At 41.3% G+C, this 8,442-nt stretch overlaps 1 long non-coding RNA gene across 3 annotated transcripts; it reads left to right on the forward strand.

The window, feature by feature from the left end:
• Positions 1-564: 564 nt before the first annotated feature.
• On the forward strand, positions 565-4,530 carry LOC123077663 (uncharacterized). 3 transcript variants are annotated; one of them, XR_006436757.1, is made up of 6 exons: positions 565-1,375; positions 1,478-1,861; positions 1,951-2,131; positions 2,771-3,010; positions 3,137-3,212; positions 4,025-4,530. It is a non-coding gene; the product is annotated as an uncharacterized lncRNA (long non-coding RNA). The 3 variants fall into 3 exon arrangements; XR_006436758.1 differs by having other exon boundaries at positions 2,786-3,010; XR_006436759.1 differs by lacking the exon at positions 1,951-2,131.
• Positions 4,531-8,442: the final 3,912 nt, after the last annotated feature.

Here is an 8,442-nt window from a genome sequence, read left to right on the forward strand (position 1 = left end):
CATAGGTGGCTAGTGGGTGTCTGTTTCTCAAACTTTAGTTGAATCGAGTGTGACTACGCCTGGTCCTTGTTGAAGGTTAAAACAACAAACTTGACGAAAAATCGTTGTGTTTTTGATGCGTAGGTAAGAACGATTCTTGCTAAGCCCGTAGCAGCCACGTAAAACTTGCAACAACAAAATAGAGGACGTCTAATTTGTTTTTGCAAAGCATGTTATGATGTGATATGGTCAAGACGTGATTATATAAATTGTTGTATGAGATGATCATGTTTTGTAACACAGTTATCGGCAACTAGCATGAGACATATGATTGTCCTTTATTGTATGAAAAACAATCGCCATGTAATTGTTTTACTTTATTATCAATAAAAGCACGAGAGGGCGGAGAACCGAATCATCTCATCCATTGAAGCATATGATCTGATGATCTAAATCACTCCAACATATCAAACGCGTTTTACACTTTAATTACCCACCCTGCCACTCCTAAACTCCTCCGCCTCTTCTAAGAAAAACTGCCTAGACTGATTGCACGCATGTCTCAATTGCGTTTAGCACAGAACTTATCCCGCGCTGCGCACCACTTCCTCCTCGCACGTTCGCACGCACAGGAGCGCTCCATCCCCAACCTCCCTCCTCTCCCGCTCGGCGCCGCCCCCTCGCCCGCCCCTCGCCTCGACCCGCCGCAGCTTCAGCGAAGCCACCACCATCGCCTCGGCCCACCGCATCTTCATCGACGCCGCCCCTCACATCTCCGTGTCGCCCCCACCCCACCCATCGCCTCGCCGGGCCTCGGCCGTCGGGGGCGCCGCCTAGACCGCCTGGCCGGCCTTCGGGGACGCCGCCCGGTGATTGCTGGCTCAACATGTGTGCCGACGCGGCACCACGGGTCTGCCGTCTCCAAGCCTTCCTGACGCGGCGGCCCTTGGGGCGAGGGACGAAGGAGCCTCGCCATAGCTTCGTCCTCTTGTTCGTCCTCTCATCCTGCACCATCCTGTGGCCGTCACGCATGTAGCCGCCGTCCACCACACCGGCACCGCCATCTAATGTGCAGGTACGGCGAACAACCCCATATCCGTCCTAATCCTTTTTTTCTGCCCTCACATGGATGCGCAAAGGTAGAGATTAGAGAGCGTGCACTTGCAAGCTTTTCGTCTAGAAAAATGTCTCAGAATCAACTGATTCATGGTGTTACTGTCCATATTACTGTCTCACTGAAACTTACACTCCTTGATTCAATGCCGCACCCCGGAGCTGCCGCCTCCACCGGGGACATGGACACATGCAGGGCGACCGCTGGCGAACGATGCCGTACATGCCATCGCGCCTCTGCGCTGCTGCACCGCGGGCGCACAGGGGGATGTCCATATCAGTTGTACGGTCGCGTCGAACTATGAGTTGTACTGAACTTTTCTATATCCAAACTGAATTGGTCATTAACTGCCTTCCTATCACTCGCTGTTGCGGGTGAGAGCAGAGCGGATGCAACCGTGGGTCAAGTCAATTGATCTTTGGTGGTGTGGGAAGATGCCGGGGCGCTGGACTCGGCGGGCGCGGCCACTCCCGCATACCCGGTTGTGGGCTAGGACGCGGACTCGGCTGCCGCTCCCGACGAAGAGGGATATACCGCCGCTGGCCGGGCAATGTGGTTTTATTTCCGGGTCCTAGGGATTTTACAAGAAGTTGTTTGTCCATGCTGATTTCCGTCGGATGCACATATTTCAGAGGACAGTACTCTTCTTATGGTTCTACTTGCAGGGATCCCCGTGCATTGAGGGCACCGAGTCAATGGAGTTGTGTGCGGCCACGACAACAACACGCATAAGGTTTTCTAGGCAAGTTTAAGAGGGGTTCCTTGAAGGTACTGAAACGATCTGAGCATCAAACTCTTTTTTTTGCTTGCTTGGTAGTATAGTCTACACTACTTAACAAATCTTCTCATTTCTTCAGTTATAGGCACATCTTTTAAGAAATCTTGTCAGAGGAAGAGACGACAGTCTTTAGAGAATTTGAATCATAGGATATTGATAAATAGAGGGATAATTAATCTTGAGGTACTAAGGGCTGGATTATAGAAGTTTGGTACCAAATTTACCCAATTAGAAATAACAGTTGATGGAGCTGGTTGCTGGTATGTTAATCTGATAGCCCCGACGTTAAACAATATCTTCTTTTGTCCTGTATATGCACACTTACATTCTTCTTCTTGCAATTGTATTTATTAACTAGCTTATTGCCTTCACATATACACTCATGGATGATTTTTATTTAAGAGCATAACTTCATGAATGGGAGAGGTTATAAAGTTTACTCACATATTCTGGTTTCGGAAACAAAATAAGAAAGGCCAATCTGCAGGACCTTGCTGTCCATAGCGGGGGTGATATAGTCAAAGGCTCTATTCGCTTGCTCATTTCACAATGGCTATGAAGTAATGTGGTGCACACTATACTCTATTAAATGGGAATTTACTCGTAATCTACATTTACATGCTGCTTCGGCAATTATCAGTGTGATAGTGTGCGCTTAGCGACGCCAGAGAAGTGAGAAAGTCCGCCGTTTGGTGTGGGCCAGAATACTCACGCATCTCTACGCTTATTTCACTTGTTGTGTTGTCTCCAATTGTTGCAATGCTGTCATCTCATTCGATTTTGTTTTTCAGAGTTGAGAAATGATGGATAAATAACAGAATTATGTTCATATTTTCATTAGTTTGTGCAATTCATTTGGAGAAAAAAGTTGTTACGGTTAATTCATTAGTTTGTTATAGTGATATTTTGAGCAGAACGGAAAAGATTTGGTGCGGATCTGAATGTGCTGATGAAATTACGGTCCAATAGAGGAACCAATGTGCTCCTGGTCTGATCAATAATTGTGAAGATCTTTTTTGGGTGGTCATTCATGGGATGGACTTCACCTTCAGGTCAATGGTCTACTTTCTAGCATGAAGCAGAGGATTATAACTACCGGGAAGCATAGGATGTTGTTCATGAATTCGACAGTAATTTTGGTGAGGATGTGAAATCCCTCCTTCTGCTCATTCCAATCTTTCAAATTGATTTATTCATTGTTGTACCTTTCCTTGATCTTCTCTTCATTCCGATCAAATTTCTCACCGCTTCTCCTGATGGTCCAGCCAATTAATAAGAGAAAAGAGGGAGAAGAAAAATGTATGACACAAGAAGAGATACCTCTACAAGCAATGGAAATAGGTATTCCTTATATTCTAGAGATCATGATCATGAAAAATCTTGAAACATGTACTGACAAGAGAAAGGAGGAAGTGAAGAAAAACTCTTCACATGACATCATGATAAGCTCTGTTCTGTTGTAAACATGTTTGTAGTATCATTTATCATCAAGCATTTAAAGTGTTATTAAGAGTAAAATGACATTCTCTATGTGCTCTAGGTAAATTTTCAATGGATACACAATTCTTGTTTTTTCATATTTGGTCAAGCAGAATCATGTATGAGAAAATAAAGCTCTTTCCTGTATTCGTGTTATATCTGGGAAGATTATTACTGGTTTTGCTACCATAACATGCAAAATTTGGTGTGTCTGTGTGTGTGTGTGTCTGTGTGTGTGTGTGTGTGTGTGTGTGTGTGAGAGAGAGAGAGAGAGAGAGAGAGAGAGAGTCCATGGGGTTGTGATATCGGATGTTAAAGAATATGGCCTCTAAGACGTACGACTACTTAATAGGTGAGCTCCAACCAAAGAATTGGTACTTCAACATGGAATTTATCACCTTCACAAAAAGATGACATAATGTCATTTTTTAGCATTTTTTGCTTTTATGTGTATATTGGATTATTTGCAAGCTATGGTATTATTATTTTTAAATAATGAATTCCATGCAAAGCTCTGTACCCGCACTTGAGTAGGAGAAAGTTAAGCAGAACATAGTATATGATTTTCCAATGACGAATAAATTTAAGTTGACAATGTTATTGATGGTTGGCACTGCTAGCCCCAATGCCCTTGCTCTTAGAAGATCATGACTCAATCTTATTTTTGGTTGCAGCTAGAAAGAGGATGTTGATTGGTGAAGGAGTTCTTGCAACTAGCAAGGTATTCTGCTTATAACCTGATTGTGAACTTTCTTCAAAGATCATCACTCAAAGTGAAGCATATTCAACAACTCTCCTAGGAAGTTCTCTTCTGTTCCTTTCATATTTTATATCTACTGGTAGCATGGCGGTTATAGCTCTCATGTGTATGGACTACTATTGATGGCTATCCTTGCTTTTCTTCATGGTTTCGTATTAAAATTGTTGTGTAACTGTTTCATCTTTCACTACAAACATTGCCTTTTTCAAATCCAGTGAGCATTCATGTAAAACAGTGGCCACTCACATCAGTGGAGTAAATTATGTAAGATAAGCTACATTGTCTATAACCTACTTTCATTTCAGATGAAACATGTCCTTTTTGACAGTGGCAAAGCCACATGTAAGCTGGGTAGTCAAATGACTACCCAGATTTTTGATAAAATCAATGTATACATGTATACATGTTGCAAAAAATAAATAGAAATTTATATATCTGACTACACAACTTCAAATTGACTACACAACTTCAAATTGACTACACAACATTGAATTTCTGGCACCGCCACTGCTTTTTGACATCTCAATTATTGTGTTGAAAACAAATATTTTCCTACCCTACATGTGAAATATTTCCGAACATCACCCTGAAAGGAAAAAAAATCTTGCTCTTCGCTCCATTGACTGAATATACAAGAGCATCACAGTACGTAGTTCAATGATACTCCCTCTGTATATTACTTTACAGAGGAATATTTAGGTACTGGTAATTATTTTTTGGCATAGTGTTTGTCTGCATTTGTCGTATATGAGCCCATTATTGACTTCTTAAAATGTGGAGACCATTTTTTTGTGGAGTTTGATGCTCTTGCTGTTATCTAGCCTAACATGATTTGACAGTTTGATGGAATTTAGGTTGATCCTTTGCTTTCAGATTTGTTAGCAAGTAATTCATATCCTATTTTTTTCTTGTCAGTTAGAGAGAACAATGAACAAGTGTACTCCAGTGTCATTCATTACATGGGTGCATACTCACTATAGTTTGGCACATATGAATAGTCAATGCCCTTCCACCTCTCAGGCGCAAAAAAATGACAATGTCCAAAATGCATATACTTTTATCTATCACGACAATTTGTACCATCACTGTAGATGCTATTACTATGCAACTACAGCTTCTAGTTACTGAGTTCTTTTAGAATGATGGATCTACTTAATGAGTTCAGCTTCTAAGAAATGTATTTATATGCCTATTTGACAATTTTCTTTTGAGTCTGAATGAATCATAGGAAATGGAGAGTTTTACTGAGAGTATGGGGAAAATCTACATGCTATTGTCTGGAAAAGTGGTAACAATCTACAGTATAGGATATCGAAGAGTGTAAATAGTAGTTGTATTTTGTTCTCCAAACATATCTTTCTCGGGATAATACATGCCGTGTAGTGAATCATGTTGTATTAAGACGTATCACACTGGAATTAGCTTGTCAAATGACTCAATATATTTTATAATGGCGATTCAGAGGATCAATTACTAGATTTAATGCTGTAAATTTACAACATATCAGAGGCTGAATGAATGAAAGAATATATTATTATCTCTATGCAGCAAAATGACAAAGACATCCCACCTTTGAAAATATAACTTGTGCAACATCACAAATATTGTGTATCTACTTAATTCATATATATCGGGAATTATTTTTCTATATTGGCGTGCATCTCATTTGGTTAAGATTTGAGACGTGCGTTGCACGTGCATGCTTACTAGTTGTATGAAATGCAATCGCCATGTAATTGCTTTATTTTATCACTAAGCGGCAGCGATAGTCGTAGTAGCAATAGTTGGCGAGACGACAACGATGCTTCGATGGAGATCAAGGTGTCAAGCCGGTGACGATGGTGATCATGACGGTGCTTTGGAGATGGAGATCAAAGGCACAAGATGATGATGGGCATATCATATCACTTATATTGATTGCATGTGATGTTTATCCTTCATGCATCTTATTTTGCTTAGTACGGCGGTAGCATTATAAGATGATCTCTCACTAAATTTCAAGGTATAAGTGTTCTCCCTGAGTATGCACCGTTGCTATAGTTCGTCGTGCCGAGACACCATGTGATGATCGGGTGTGGTAAGCTCTACGTTCACATACAACGGGTGCAAGCCAGTTTTGCACATGCGAAATACTCGGGTTAAACTTGACGAGCCTAGCATATGCAGATATGGCCTCGGAACACTGAGACCGAAAGGTCGAGCGTGAATCATATAGTAGATATGATCAACATAGTGATGTTCACCATTGAAAACTATTCCATCTCACGTGATGATCGGACATGGTTTAGTTGATATGGATCACGTGATCACTTAGATGATTAGAGGGATGTCTATCTAAGTGGGAGTTCTTAAGTAATATGATTAATTGAACTTTAATTTATCATGAACTTAGTACCTGATAGTATTTTGCATGTCTATGTTGTTGTAGATAGATGGCCTGTGCTGTTGTTCCATTGAATTTTAATGCGTTCCTAGAGAAAGCTAAGTTGAAAGATGATGATAGCAATTACACGGACTGGGTCCGTAACTTGAGGATTATCCTCATTGCTGCACAGAAGAATTATGTCCTGAAAGCACCGCTAGGTGACAAACCCGCTGCAGGAGCAACGCCAGATGTCATGAACGTCTGGCAGAGCAAAGCTGATGATTACTCGATAGTTCAGTGTGCCATGCTTTACGGCTTAGAACCGGGACTTCAACGACGTTTTGAACGTTATGGAGCATATGAGATGTTCTAGGAGTTGAAGTTAATATTTCAAGTAAATGCCCGGATTGAGAGATATGAAGTCTACAATAAGTTCTACAGCTGCAAGATGAAGGAGAATAGTTCTGTCAGTGAACATATACTTAGAATGTCTGGGTACCACAACCACTTGACTCAACTGGGAGTTAATCTTCCTGATGATAGTGTCATTGGCAGAGTTCTTCAATCACTACCACCAAGCTACAAGAGCTACGTGATGAACTTTAATATGCAAGGGATGGATAAGACGATTCCCGAGCTCTTCGCAATGCTAAAAGCTGCGAAGGTAGAAATCAAGAAGGAGCATCAAGTGTTGATGGTCAACAAGACCACCAGTTTCAAGAAAAAGGGTAAAGGGAAGAAGGGGAACTTCAAGAAGAACGACAAGCAAGTTGCTGCTCAAGTGAAGAAGCCCAAGTCTGGACCTAAGCCTGAGACTGAGTGCTTCTACTACAAAGAGACTGGTCACTGAAAGCGCAACTGCCCCAAGGATTTGGCGGAGAAGAAGGATGGCAATGTGAAGGGTATATTTGATATACATGTTATTGATGTGTACCTTACTAATGCTCGCAGTAGCGCCTGGGTATTTGATACTGGTTTTGTTGCTAATATTTGCAACTCGAAACAAGGGCTACGGATTAAGCGAAGATTTGCTAAGGACGAGGTGACGATGCGCGTGGGAAATGGTTCCAAAGTCGATGTGATCGCCGTCGGCACGCTACCTCCACATCTATCTTCGGGATTAGTTTTAGACCTAAATAATTGTTATTTGGTGCCAGCGTTGAGCATGAACATTATATCTGGATCTTGTTTGATGCGAGATGGTTATTCATTTAAATCAGAGAATAATGATTGTTCTATTTATATGAGTAATATCTTTTATGGTCATGCACCCTTGATGAGTGGTCTATTTTTACTAAATCTTGATAGTAGTGATACACATGTTCATAGTATTGAAGCCAAAAGATATAAGTTTAATAATGATAGTGCAACTTATTTGTGGCGCTGCTGTTTAGGTCATATTGATGTAAAGTGCATGAAGAAACTCTATGCTGATGGACTTTTGGAATCACTTGATGCTTGCGAATCATGCCTCATGGGCAAGATGACTAAGACTCCGTTCTCCGAAACAACGGAGCGAGCAACAGACTTGTTGGAAATAATACATACTGATGTATGCGGTTCAATGAGTGTTGATACTCGCGGTGGGTATTGTTTTTTTCTTACCTTCACAGATGATTTGAGCAGATATGGGTATATCTACTTGATGAAACATAAGTCTGAAACATTTGAAAAGTTCAAAGTATTTCAGAGTGAAGTGGAAAATCATCGTAACAAGAAAATAAAGTTTCTGCGATCTGATCGTGGAGGAGAATATTTGAGTTACGAGTTTGGTCTTCATTTGAAACAATGCGGAATAGTTTCGCAACTCACGCCACCCGGAACACCATAGCGTAATGGTGCGTCCGAACGTCGTAATCGTACTTTACTTGACATGGTGCGATCTATGATGTCTCTCACTGATTTACGCCATCGTTTTGGGGTTATGCTTTAGAGACGGCTGCATTCACATTAAATAGGGCACCATC

The sequence above is a fragment of the Triticum aestivum genome, chromosome 3D (assembly GCF_018294505.1).
Source record: "Triticum aestivum cultivar Chinese Spring chromosome 3D, IWGSC CS RefSeq v2.1, whole genome shotgun sequence".
Classification (NCBI taxonomy): Eukaryota; Viridiplantae; Streptophyta; class Magnoliopsida; order Poales; family Poaceae; genus Triticum; species Triticum aestivum.